Here is a 12,838-nt window from a genome sequence, read left to right on the forward strand (position 1 = left end):
GTGAACTGGATGTGTTTCCCCGCTCCTCCACATGAAGCCAGCTGGGTGACCTTGGGCTAGCCACAGCTCTCTCAGCCCCACCCACCTCCCTGGGTGTGTTGTGGGGAGGGGACAGGAAGGTGATTGTAAGCCGGTTTGATTCTTCCTTAAGTGGGAGAGAAAGTCGGCATATAAAAACCAACTCTTCTTCTAAGCTACTGGCCCTTCCCACATCTTGTAGCAGTGAGTTCCACAAACCCATTGTCTGAAATCATACTTCCTTTAGTTTATCTTTACTTGCTTCACCCCAGGCCATCTCCAGTGGTTTTGTCTCCAGAAAAAGAGATGGCAGGAGGTACACCTGTTTGGAAACAACAGCCTTTTGTCTAGAAGCACGCTTGCCTAATCCTTGATTTGTGGGGACTCTCCCCTTTGATTCCCCATGGATTTGACACCTTCCTGGGCCTCTCCGATCTATCTACGTATCCCAGGGTTTGGAAGGGACTCAGCGGCTATTTCCTGGAGGACTTTGGAACAAATGAAGCCCTAACTGCCCTTAGCCAGAGGTCCAGTCCAGTGGGAGGCAGTGCCCCTTTCTCTCAGGAAGGGCACACATGAACACACAAAGCTGCCTTCTACTGAATCAGGCCCTGGGTCCATCAAAGTCAGTATCATCTACTCAAACCAACAGCGGCTCTCCAGGGTCTCAGGCAGAGGTCTTTCACATCACCCTCTTGCCTAGTCCCTTGAACTGGAGATGGCGGGGATTGAACCTGGGACCTTCTGCATGCCAAGCCGATGCTCTGCCACTGAGCCACAGCCCCTCCCCATGGCTCTCCAGGGTCTCAGGCAAAGGTCTTTCACATCACCTCCTTGCCTAGTCCCTTTAACTGGAGATGCCATGGATTGAACCTGGGACCTTCTGCATGCCAAGCAGATGTCCTGTATCTGAGCCATGGCCTCTCCCCATCTCCAGGGACGACCAGCCTGGGCCAGAAAAGGAACAGGCCACAATTTCCAGCAGCTGCCCTATCTGTGAAGGCGTCTGTTCTTCCACCTTTCCTTTGTATCACAGAGTGGGTGGGCATGAGAAGAAGAAGAGTTGGTTTTTATATGCCGACTTTCTCTCCCACTTAAGGGAGAATCAAACCGGCTTGCAATCACCTTCCCTTCCCCTCCCCACCACAGACACCCTGAGAGGTAGGTGGGGCTGAGAGAGCTCTAAGAGAGCTGTGACTTGCCCAAGGTCACCCAGCTGGCTTCATGTGGAGGAGTGGGGAAAGAAATCCAGCTCACCAGATCAGCCTCCGAGGCTCCCGTGGAGGAGCAGGGAATCAAAACCCGGTTCTCCAGATCAGAGTCCACCGCTCCAAACCACCGCTCTTAACCATGACACCACGCTGGCTCTCACACCACGCTGAACTCCACTTTGGGCTCCAGGGGGACCGGATGGCTATCCACTCTGCCATGGAAGACTGACGGCTACTTTCTACTCCAGTCGCAAACTCGAGGAAACCCAAGAAAGCAAATTCTCCCAAACATTAGCCACCTTGTCTGCTGAAGATCGCCATGAAATTGCTGAGGGATATCCTCTGGGGATTTGGGATACGGTGGCCTCAGCATTACTCTTTTTGTCTTTCCAGATACCAGAGAGGCAGTGGGGTTTCTGAAATAGTATCTGGGCAGTAGATTGGATGAGGGCAAACAAACTGATGCATGCTGCAGATTCAGTGGAAGCCCCATTGACTGGGAACATATTGGATCAGGACTTGGTTGCACGGTTTGTACTAACTACATGAGAGCCAGCTAGGGTTGCCAACCTCCAGGCGCTACCGCTGGAGAGAAAGATTGCGCACTCTCACTCCCTTTTTTCTGGGGGGAATGTCAAGACGCAACTGGCCATAAAGCAATTACCAGCAGCAATTAACGCAGTTCGCCCTTGAATGCTTGACAAAAATATTTCAAAGGAGCTGATGAAGCTTTTGGGAAACGCAATACGACTGGCGTCCCCTGTGTTTATTCCTTTCACCTTGAATTCTCCAAGGCCTTCCTTGCACCCGACAGGTATGCCTCTGTGGACCACGAAAGGTCCCTGTTCGGATGCTTTCACAACTTACTTTGAGGCTTTGTGCCCATGAACAATTGTTGTGCTGTTAATGAATTGCAATTCTACATTCTGTAATTTTGTTGTTATATTGTATGCATGTGTTTTTCTGGACTTTGCCTGAAGTTAATGCCCAGTAAATATTGATTGTTTTCTTAACACATGGCATATGTCTGTTTCTGTACCGTGATTTATATTGAGCCTTCGTGCTGTCTATTTCCTAAAAACCTCCAGGTACTAGCTGGAGGTCTGCTGCTATTACAACTGATCTCCAGCCGATACAGATCAGTTCGCCTGGAGAAAAATGGCTGCTCTGGCAATAGGACTCTATGGCACTCCCCTCCCCAAACCCTGCCCTCCTCAGGCTCCGCCCCAAAAACCTCCCGCCAGTGGTGGATAGGGACCTGGCAACCTTAGAGCCAGCACAGTATAGTGGTTAGAGCAGGGGTATTGAACTGATTGGTTACAGGGGCCGGAAATGACATAAATGTCACTTGGTTGGGCTGGGCCATGCCTTGCCAGCCCGGAGCGGGAGCGGGGTGGGGTGGCTGCCTCGTGGGCCAGATAAGAGCTCTCAAGGGGTCGGATCTGGCCCGTGGGCCGTATGTTTGACACCCTTGGGCTAGAGAATTGGACTGGGATCTGGGAGTCCCGGATTCGAAGGCCCACTCTGCCATGGAAGTTCACTGGGTGACCTTGAACCAGTCGACACTCTCAGTCTAATCTACCTCGCAGGGTTGTTGTTAAGGGTAAAATGAACGAGGGGAGGACGCTGTAAGGCACTTTGGCTCCCCGCTGGGGAGGAACGTGAGATGGGAATGGAGTAAATAAATAAATCCTGAGTTGCACTTCCCAAACGCTCAGGTTAGAAGTTTCATTTTGGCCTCGAAACCATCACAGGTAACTGTAGCGCCCGTGTGGTTGAACACATGAAGCCGCCTTAGACTGAATCAGACCCTTAGTCCATCCAAGTCAGTATCGTCTATCAGTCTGGCATCGGTTCTCCAGGGTCTCAGGCGGAGGTCTTTCACATCACCTACTTGCCCAGTCCCTTGAATTGGAGATGCCGGGGATTGAACCCGGGACCTTCTGAATGCCAAGCAGATGCTCAACCACGGAGCCACAGCCCCTCCCATTTTGCCGGGCTCTTTTCCTGGATACAACTTGACCTTGCCTACGTTGGCTTTTTCACACATGTTGAATAATGCACCTTCAGTCCATTTTCAGCCGCACTTTGGATTTTATTGTGAGAAACGGCAAAAAAAAACCCTCTTGCAGACGATTACCATAAGCGCACGGAAAGTGGATTGGAGGTGTATTATTCAGCCTCTCTAGCTGCCTCATGTAATCAAAATGGGATATAAATATTTTAATACAGGCAACGAAACATACTTGGTTTCCAAACAAAGAAGAAACTGTGCCATACCCTGATATTTACTAGAAATCCGTATCCATCTGTTCATCAATTTTAACAATCACTTCTTCCCGCAAAGAATCCTAGAAATTGCAATTTGGCATGATTATTATTTATTTGTTTGTTTATTTATCACTATCCCCACCTTTCTCCCCAATGGAGACCCAAAGTAGCTTACATGGTTCTCCTGTTTTATCCTCACAGCGACCCAGTGAGGTTGGTCAGGCTGAGAGTGTGCGATCGGCCCAAGGTCACCCAGCAAGCTTTCATGGCTTGGGAGATTCCAATCTGGGTCTCCCAGACCCCTCTTTGCCACCCCTGCTATTACAACTGATCTCCAGCCGATAAGAGATCAGGCAATCGGACTCTATGGCATTGAAGCTCCTCCTCCCCAAACCCCGCCCTCCTCAGGTTCTGCCCCAAAATCCTCCCGCCAGAGGGACCTGGCAGCCCTGTTCCCTAGGGATGAAAGGTAGTTTTCAAGGGCTCAGCTGCCAACTGTTTTGAAGGCAGCAAGGGGGAAGCAAAGAGCATCAATATATATTTATCCCGTCCTGCGCCATCTGAGGACCCACAATGCACCTGCAAAACATCACAAGGGAAGATTAGAGATTGCCCCCTCCTCTGACAGTGATGGAGGTAACTTAGGCTCATTCCCGAATGCCTGCTCCGCAATGTCTCCGTGCAATTGCCCTCTGACGTGAATTTGCCTTTGGCAACGTAAAGACGTCTCGGAGCAGCGATGAGATTGCGAGGGATGCTCTTTGGTTACCGGGAGGAGGGAGGGAAATGCAGACGCCTTCCCTTCAAGTTGCGCACGTCTCCATCTGCAGGGAGCCCGGCATATAAACTGCAGCGGAGCTCGCTGGGCAAATGCTAGAATCAACACGGCCCTGGCTGCACGTCATAACCGGGACAGAAAAGGTGAATCCTGTGACTTGCATAAATTATGCAAACGACGCAAAGAGGCCAAATCTGACCAATTATTCTGCAACGTTTGCTATTTCTCCCACTCGATCTGGGGCTTGCTAATCATTGGAAGAGGTAGCAAACAAAACAAAAAACAATGTTGTAAAATTGCAATATATAACTAAACCAAAACAACACCAGGCTAAAGAATCAAGAAATTTATCAATACATATATATAACAACAGGAATAGATAACCTATAACTTAATGTGAAATATAAAACACCTAGATATATAGATGTATACCTAGGTGATTTATATTTTATAGTAAGTTATAGGTTATCTACGCCCGTTGAGATATATATACATATAACTCAATACATCTATATCTCAATACATCTCTCTCTCTCTCTCTCTCTCTCTCTCTCTCTCAATACATATATATAACTACAGGCATAGATAACCTATAACTTACTATGAAATATAAATCACCTAGATATATAGATGTATAGGTTATCTACGCCCGTTGAGATATATATACATATAACTCAATACATCTATATCTCAATACATCTCTCTCTCTCTCTCTCTCTCTCTCAATACATATATATAACTACAGGCATAGATAACCTATAACTTACTACGAAATATAAATCACTTAGATATATAGATGTATATCTAGGTGATTTATATTTCATAGTAAGTTATAAGTTATCTATGCCTGTTGTTATATATACACTTGCAAGCATAAATGTGCGATGATCTTATAATTCGGCCCTGAGCAGTGTCATACTAAGATCACTAAGATCATCTATCTATCTATCTATCTATCTATCTATCTATCTATCTATCTATCTATCTATCTATCTATCTATCTATGATAGATAGCTGATAGCTAGACAGACAGACAGACAACCTATAAGAAAATTAGTATTTTTGTATCTTAATTGACTGGAGGGGAAACTTGGGAACTGCCAATGTACCGGTAGTATTAAAATCCACCCCTGCTGAAAGAACCCTCAAATTATCCCTTTCACAGATTCCCAGATAAAAGGTTTTATCCGTCTGTCTCTAGCTTCGTTGAGCAGGTCACAGCTAAGCAAGGCATGCTGAAGAATGTCTATTTGGCCAGACCCCCTTCGACATTCTCACAGTACAGTACCCTATTTAAATGACCCATTAGCTCCCCTGGCGGAATGGCGTTCAGTCTAGCAACATAAATCATCGTCTGTGCCGTGGGGTTGTCAGAAAATCAAAATTTTCGGGAGAGATTGCGGCAAATTTAGACCTAGGTATAGAGGTGAGCATGCTCTACGTGCTCTTATCGTAGTGCTTCTGAAATCCAGTTTTTGCAAGCAGCTCAGGGTTGAAGAAAGAGCTGCCGATCCTTTGCAACGATCAGAGCTAGAACTAAGGACTAGAAACTTGCTATTTTTAATGAAGAGAGGATGCTGAATTCCACTCACGTTCATATCCAGTTTGTGTGTGTGTGTGTGTTTGGCTAGAACTAGCAACTCTGTCAATGACATCATCAGAAAAGGAGGGACACCTTTATAAAATTCATAAAATTTTATAAAATGATGCATGGTATGGAGAGAATGGACAGGGAGAAGCTTTTCTCCCTCTCTCATAGTACCAGAACGCGGGGTCATCTGCTGCAGCTGGAGGGTGAGAGATTCAAAACAGATAAAAGGAAGTATTTCTTCGCACAATGCATCAACTGTGGAACTCCCTGCCCCAGGATGGGGTGATGGCTGCTAACTGGGAAGGCTTTAAGAGGCAAGTGGACATGTTCACGGAGGAGAGGGCTATCCATGGCTACTAGTCGAAATGGACACTGGTCATGATGCATACCTATTCTCTCTAGGATCATCGTCTGTGCCGTGGGGTTGTCAGAAAATCAAAATTTTCGGGAGAGATTGCGGCAAATTTAGACCTAGGTATAGAGGTGAGCATGCTCTACGTGCTCTTATCGTAGTGCTTCTGAAATCCAGTTTTTGCAAGCAGCTCAGGGTTGAAGAAAGAGCTGCCGATCCTTTGCAACGATCAGAGCTAGAACTAAGGACTAGAAACTTGCTATTTTTAATGAAGAGAGGATGCTGAATTCCACTCACGTTCATATCCAGTTTGTGTGTGTGTGTGTGTTTGGCTAGAACTAGCAACTCTGTCAATGACATCATCAGAAAAGGAGGGACACCTTTATAAAATTCATAAAATTTTATAAAATGATGCATGGTATGGAGAGAATGGACAGGGAGAAGCTTTTCTCCCTCTCTCATAGTACCAGAACGCGGGGTCATCTGCTGCAGCTGGAGGGTGAGAGATTCAAAACAGATAAAAGGAAGTATTTCTTCGCACAATGCATCAACTGTGGAACTCCCTGCCCCAGGATGGGGTGATGGCTGCTAACTGGGAAGGCTTTAAGAGGCAAGTGGACATGTTCACGGAGGAGAGGGCTATCCATGGCTACTAGTCGAAATGGACACTGGTCATGATGCATACCTATTCTCTCTAGGATCAGAGGAGCATGCCTATTATCTTGGGTGCTGTGGAACACAGGCAGGATGGTGCTGCTGCCGTCGTCTTGTTTGTGGGCTTCCTAGAGGCACCTGGTTGGCCACTGTGAACAGATTGCTGGACCTGATGGACCTTGGTCTGGTCCAGCAGGGCCTTTCTTATGTTCTTACCTTCCCTCTTCCACTGGCCGTGCCGTTTTAAGGAATGGATTCCTTTTAGTCAACCTGCCCCATTGTAAGGATGAGAGCCCGTTTGGCTGTTCCGGAGCGGCAAATGCCCTGGGCTCCCTGGGGGGAGGACAAACGTCGACCAGACCCGGCCTTCCCAAATGACAATGCCCTCCCATGACGGAATCTTTTCAATTTGTTTCAGGCCATGTCAGCACATAGTACCAGCTTTTATGGTTAAAAAACAATCTCTTCTCCGTGCATTGATCCTAACTGCAGGGTTGTCTTGGTGAGAATAAAACGGAGGAGGGGAAAACAATGTTGCACGCTGCTTTGGATCCTCATCAGGGAGAAAACCACGATAAAAGTATCCAAATAAGTTCTAACTGCTTCCTTTTTCTCCAACCAATTTGCCTACTACAAGGACTGGATCAGTAGGGCTGCCAACTTCCAGGTACTAGCTGGAGATCTCCTGCTATTACAACTGATTGCCAGCCAATAGAGATCAGCTGGCCTGGAGAAAACGGCCACTTTGGCAATTGGACTCTATGGCATTGAAGTCCCTCCACTCCCCAAACCCTGCCCTGCTCAGGCTCCGCCCTAAAAACCTCCCACCGGTGGTGAAGAGGGACCTGGCAACCCTACTCCACCCCCAAATTTCCAAGTATTTCCCAAGTGGGGGTCAGCAACCCTACATACACTCCAAGTAGCTTCAGTCCACTCCCACCAATAAGTGTCTGTCCAGTTATCTGGACATGTATATCCCACTTTCCCCAAAGCAGCATGCAACGTTGTTCTCCCATCCTATGTTTGACGTTCACAACAACATCCCTGTGGGGTAGGACAGGCTGGGAGTGATTGGTCCAAGGTAATCCAGCCGGCTTCCTTGGCAGATAGGGTTGCCAACCTCCAGGTACTAGCTGGAGATCTCCTGCTATTACAACTGATCTCCAGCCAATAGAGATCAGCTCCCCTGGAGAAAATGGCCGCTTTGGCAATTGGACTCTATGGCACTGAAGTCCCTCCGCTCCCCAAACCCCGCCCTTTTCAGGCTCCTCCCCAAAAACCTCCCGCCAGTGGGGAAGAGGGACCCGGCGACCTTATGGATCAGCCCTTGGGCAATGGGGCTGGAGGGTGCTTGAAAACCCCGATTCCTAAAAAACATTGTACGTCTCATCCGTTGCTCTTCCTCTAAGGATCTCAGAGCTCAAGTTGGACGGTTTCCCAAATGATCTCAGCCTGGCTAGGCAGTTGTGGGTTCTTCTGCACACTGTAGTTTCAATATGGACAGCTGGCCCTGAGTGCAGAGAGACAGGAGTCTTCTGGAATGGAGAAGGGTCCGCATATAAATGGTTTCACCCTATTTCTCGTCACCCAAGAGCCCCTGTGGTGTAGTGGTTAGAGCGTCAAGCTGGGATCTGAGAGGGTGTGCGTGTTAAGCGCCATCAAGTGGCTTCCGACTCCTTGCGACCCCCCCAAAACATGCTATCTTTAACAGCCTTGCTCAGATCTTGCAAATTGAGGGCCGTGGCTTCCTTTATTGAGTCGATCCATCTCTCGTTGGGGCTTCCTCTTTTCCTGCTGCCTCCCACTTTTCCTAGCATGGCTGTCCTTTCCGGTGACTCTCGCCTTCTCATAACGTGACCGAAATACGACAGCCTCGGTTGATTCGTTTTAGCTTCTAAGGTCAGTTCAGGCTTGCACCGATGGGATCCGCGAGACCCAAGTTCAAATCCCGACTCTCCCGCGAGAGCTCGCGGGGTGACCTTGGGCCAGTCCCACGCCTCCAGCCCAACCCGCCTCCCGGAGTTGTTGTGAGGATACAACGGAGGAGGGAAGGACAACGTAAGCCGCACCGGGGAGAAAGGCGATGAATGAATAAATGAAATGAATGAATGAATAATCCCTGATTTGTATCCACTTATAGCTCCGTGGAAGGATGGCCCACATCGGCCGACGCACCGAGGGCCCTTGGGGACAAGGGATGGCGGAAGAGCCTTTGGCCGCCCTCCCTTCTCAGCCGCCGGACTCGCCTCCTCGCCCAGCGGGCCCCCTCCTTAACGGCTGCTAAGCCCTTCGGCTAGCGACAGCTCTAATCGGGAAGGAAGAATTAATGTTAAGAGTGTCAGCGCTGGGCTGACCTTACGGGGTGCCAAGAAGAGATTTACGGGCACCCTTGCCACCTGCATTGTGCGTGACGCAGAGGACGGGCGATGGAAGGGAGGGGGAGGAGGAGGGGGGAATGGGCTGCAGCGATCCCAAAAGGAGGGGAGGAAAGCAGAGGCCTGAACACAGCCAGGTTTCGAGCCTCCCTCGCCTCGCCCGAATCCGACAGAACAGGCCTGCCAGGAGAAGCCCGCGGCGTCTGGGAGTTTCAGGCTGGGATTTTCTGGAGCCCACGCGGGTCTGCCTTCCCCTCCCACCGTCTTCTGCGGCGCCTCCTGGACCGGCATTCCCCGGCAGATGCTCCGCTCAGGAAAACGGGCTGGCAGCCTGTCCAACGCCACAGACGCTCGCTGCGGGGAGGCACCGGGTCCCGGAAACGTGCGCACATCCCTGGGTCAGGGGGCAGCACTGCCGGGCCCTGGTGCGTGCGTGCATCAACCACCCTGTCAGTGTCAACACTTCTGCCACGCAATCTAGATCGAACGATTGCTAGCCGCTCCTCAGCGTCTTGCGGCCGTCCTTCCAGTCCTGAAGGAGAAGCAGCCCAGGTCCGGTTTCCCTCAGCTGTGGGGCCGTGGCTCAGTGGCAGAGCATCTGCTTGGCTTGCAGAAGGTCCCAGGTTCAAATCCCCGGCATCTCCAGTTAAAGGGACTAGGCAAGTAGGCGATGTGAAAGACCTCAGCCTGAGACCCTGGAGAGCCGCTGCCGGTCTGAGTAGACGACACTGACTTGGACGGACTGAGGGTCTGATTCATAGAATCATAGAGCTGGAAGGAACCACCAGGGTCATCTAGTCCAACCCCCTGCATAATGCAGGAAATTCACAACTACCTCCCCACACCCCAGTGACCCCCTACTCCATGTCCAGATGGCAAAGATGCCCTCCCTCTTATGAACTGCCTAAGGTCGTAGAATCAGCATTGCTGACAGATGGCCATCTTGCCTCTGCTTAAAAACCTCCAGGGAAGGAGAGCTCACCACCTCCCGAGGAAGCCTGTTCCACTGAGGAACCGCTCTAACTGCTAGAAAATTCTTCCTAATGTCTAGACGGAAACTCTTTTGATTTAATTTCAACCCGTTGGTTCTGGTCCAACCTTCTGGGGCAGCAGAAAACAACTCGGCACCCTCCTCTATAGGACAGCCCTTCAAGTACTTGAATGTGGTTCTCATATCCCCTCTCAGTCTTCTCCTCTTCAGGCTAAACATACCCAGCTCCTGCAACCTTTCCTCATAGGACCTGGTCTCCAGATTCAGTATAAGGCAGCTTCATGTGTTCATGTGGCTCAGGGGGAACACTGCAGGGCCCTGGTGTGCGCGTGTGTCTGGGCGTCAACAACCCTGTTAAGTGACAACGCTTCTGCAACGCAATCTCGATTGCAGGACGAGTCAGACGGGCCACCCCGCACAGCCTCCCTCCCTCCTTCCCTTCCAGACGCATCTCTCCTCCACCTTCGCCCCCTCCTTCCCAAAGCATCCCCGAAGAAAACAGCACGGTGGCGGAAGGGAGGCAACGGCGCTGTCCTGAGAGAGGAGGCCAGGGCCAGATAAGCCGGGATCAGGGATTGAGGGGGCAAAGGGCGCTGCTGGGAAGCCCCCGGGGGCCGCTGGGCTGAAGGCCACGCACGGAAGGCCGGCTTAGCCACATCCCAGCCTCGGGCTGCACATCCTCGGCTTGGTCTCCGCGCCAGCCGTTGCAGGGCACCCGTCTGGGCAGCGCACCACCGTCCTACGAGCCTGTTCAATCCGGCAAGGCTTGGTGGGAGTTTTCCTTACGCCGCCCCCCTCCCCAGGCCACCGGGTACTGGCTTGCCACCCTTTGGGTAGCAATCGTCTGCAATCCGTCTGTGTGGAGAAACTGGACGCTCAGGGTGCCCAAATCCTGCCTCTGGCCTCCCCGAAGAGAGGCTGGCTTCCCTCGGGAGGTGGTGAGCTCTCCTTCCCTGGAGGTTTTTAAGCAGAGGCTAGATGGCCATCTGTCAGCAATGCTGATTTTATGACCTTAGGCAGATCATGAGAGGGAGGGCATCTTGGCCATCTTCTGGGCGTGGAGTAGGGGTCCCTGGGGGTGTGTGGGGGGGAGGCAGTTGTGAATTTCCTGCATTGTGCAGGGGGTTGGACTAGATGACCCTGGTGGTCCCTTTCCAACTCTATGATTCTATTCCCATCGGGGGCTCTGCTCCCCCAAAGCAGACATCTCTGCCAAAGTACCCCACGGGAAGGATACGGTTGCCCCACGAGAAGAAGCGGGGGGAGGCAGGGAGGACAGGATGCCAGTCAACTTTGGCATGAGAAAAGCCGGGAGACGACACACAAACCGAACAGCAACTTCAAGACGGACGAACCGATTTCCCAGTCGCCAAATCTTTCCCATGTTACAAAGGAAAAGAACAAGAGTCCAGCAGCACCTTAAAGGCTAACAAAATTATTGGCAGGGGTATGAGCTTTTCTGGTATCCAAAGAAGTGAGCTGCGGTTCCCAAAAGCCCACCCCCCACCAGAAATGTTTGTCAGCCTTTAAGGTGCCACTGGACTCTTGAGCTTTTTTAGTTGTCTCCAGTAGCGTGCAAATAACATGCTAGCAGAGAGACCACGACGAGTAGCCGCAATTGTCTGCAGCAGCAGAAAAGCGCGAGAGTCCAGCAGCGCCTGAAAGGCTAACGAAGAAGGGAGCCATGGCTCCCGAAAGCTCACCCCCTGCCAGAAATTTTTTTAGCCTTTAAGGTGCCACTGGACTCTCGCTCTTTTCTAGTTGTTACCAGCAACGTGCAAATAACATGCTAGCAGAGAGACCACGACAGGTAGCCGCGTTGGTCTGTCTGCAGCAGCAAAAAAGAGCAAGAGTCCAGTAGCACCTTAAGGGCTCACGAAGAAGGGAGCAGTGGCTCCTGAAAGCTCACCCCCTGCCAGAGATTTTGTTAGCCTTTAAGGTCCTACTGGCCGCTTGCTCTTTTCTAGTTGTTTCCAGTAACATGCAAATAACATGCTAGCAGAGAGACTACGACGGGTAGACAGTTGCCTGTCTGCAGCAGTAGAAAAGAGCAAGAGTCCAGTAACGCCTGAAAGGCTACCGAAGAAGGGATCTGTGGCTCCCGAAAGCTGACACCCTGCCAGAAATTCTGCTAGCCTTTAAGGCCCCACTTGACGCTTGCTCTTTTCTATTGCCAAAAACAGACTAACACAGCTACCCGCGGTGATCTTCCCCACGTTGTCAGTCTCGCAAAAGCATCATCAGATGTTTGTTTTCATTTTGCTACGCCAGCCAGACTGACGGAGGTCGTTCCTCTGCATGCATCGAGGAGGGGGGGGAGGCATTATTTGGGGAGGGGGTTAGAGGAGGGCGTCATCTGGTGGTAAGCGCTCCTTCCCTGGAGGTTTTGAAGCAGAGGCTAGATGGCCATCTGTCAGCAATGCTGATTCTATGACCTTAGGCAGTTCATGAGAGGGAGGAGGGCACCTTGGCCATCTTCTGGGCATGGAGTGGGGGGGGTCACTGGGGGTGTGGGGGGGGGAGGTCATTGCGAACATCCTGCATTGTGCAGGGGGGTTGGACTAGATGACCCTGGTGGTCCCTTCCAACTCTGTGAT

Source organism: Euleptes europaea, chromosome 4 (assembly GCF_029931775.1).
Source record: "Euleptes europaea isolate rEulEur1 chromosome 4, rEulEur1.hap1, whole genome shotgun sequence".
In the NCBI taxonomy this organism is placed as follows: Eukaryota; Metazoa; Chordata; class Lepidosauria; order Squamata; family Sphaerodactylidae; genus Euleptes; species Euleptes europaea.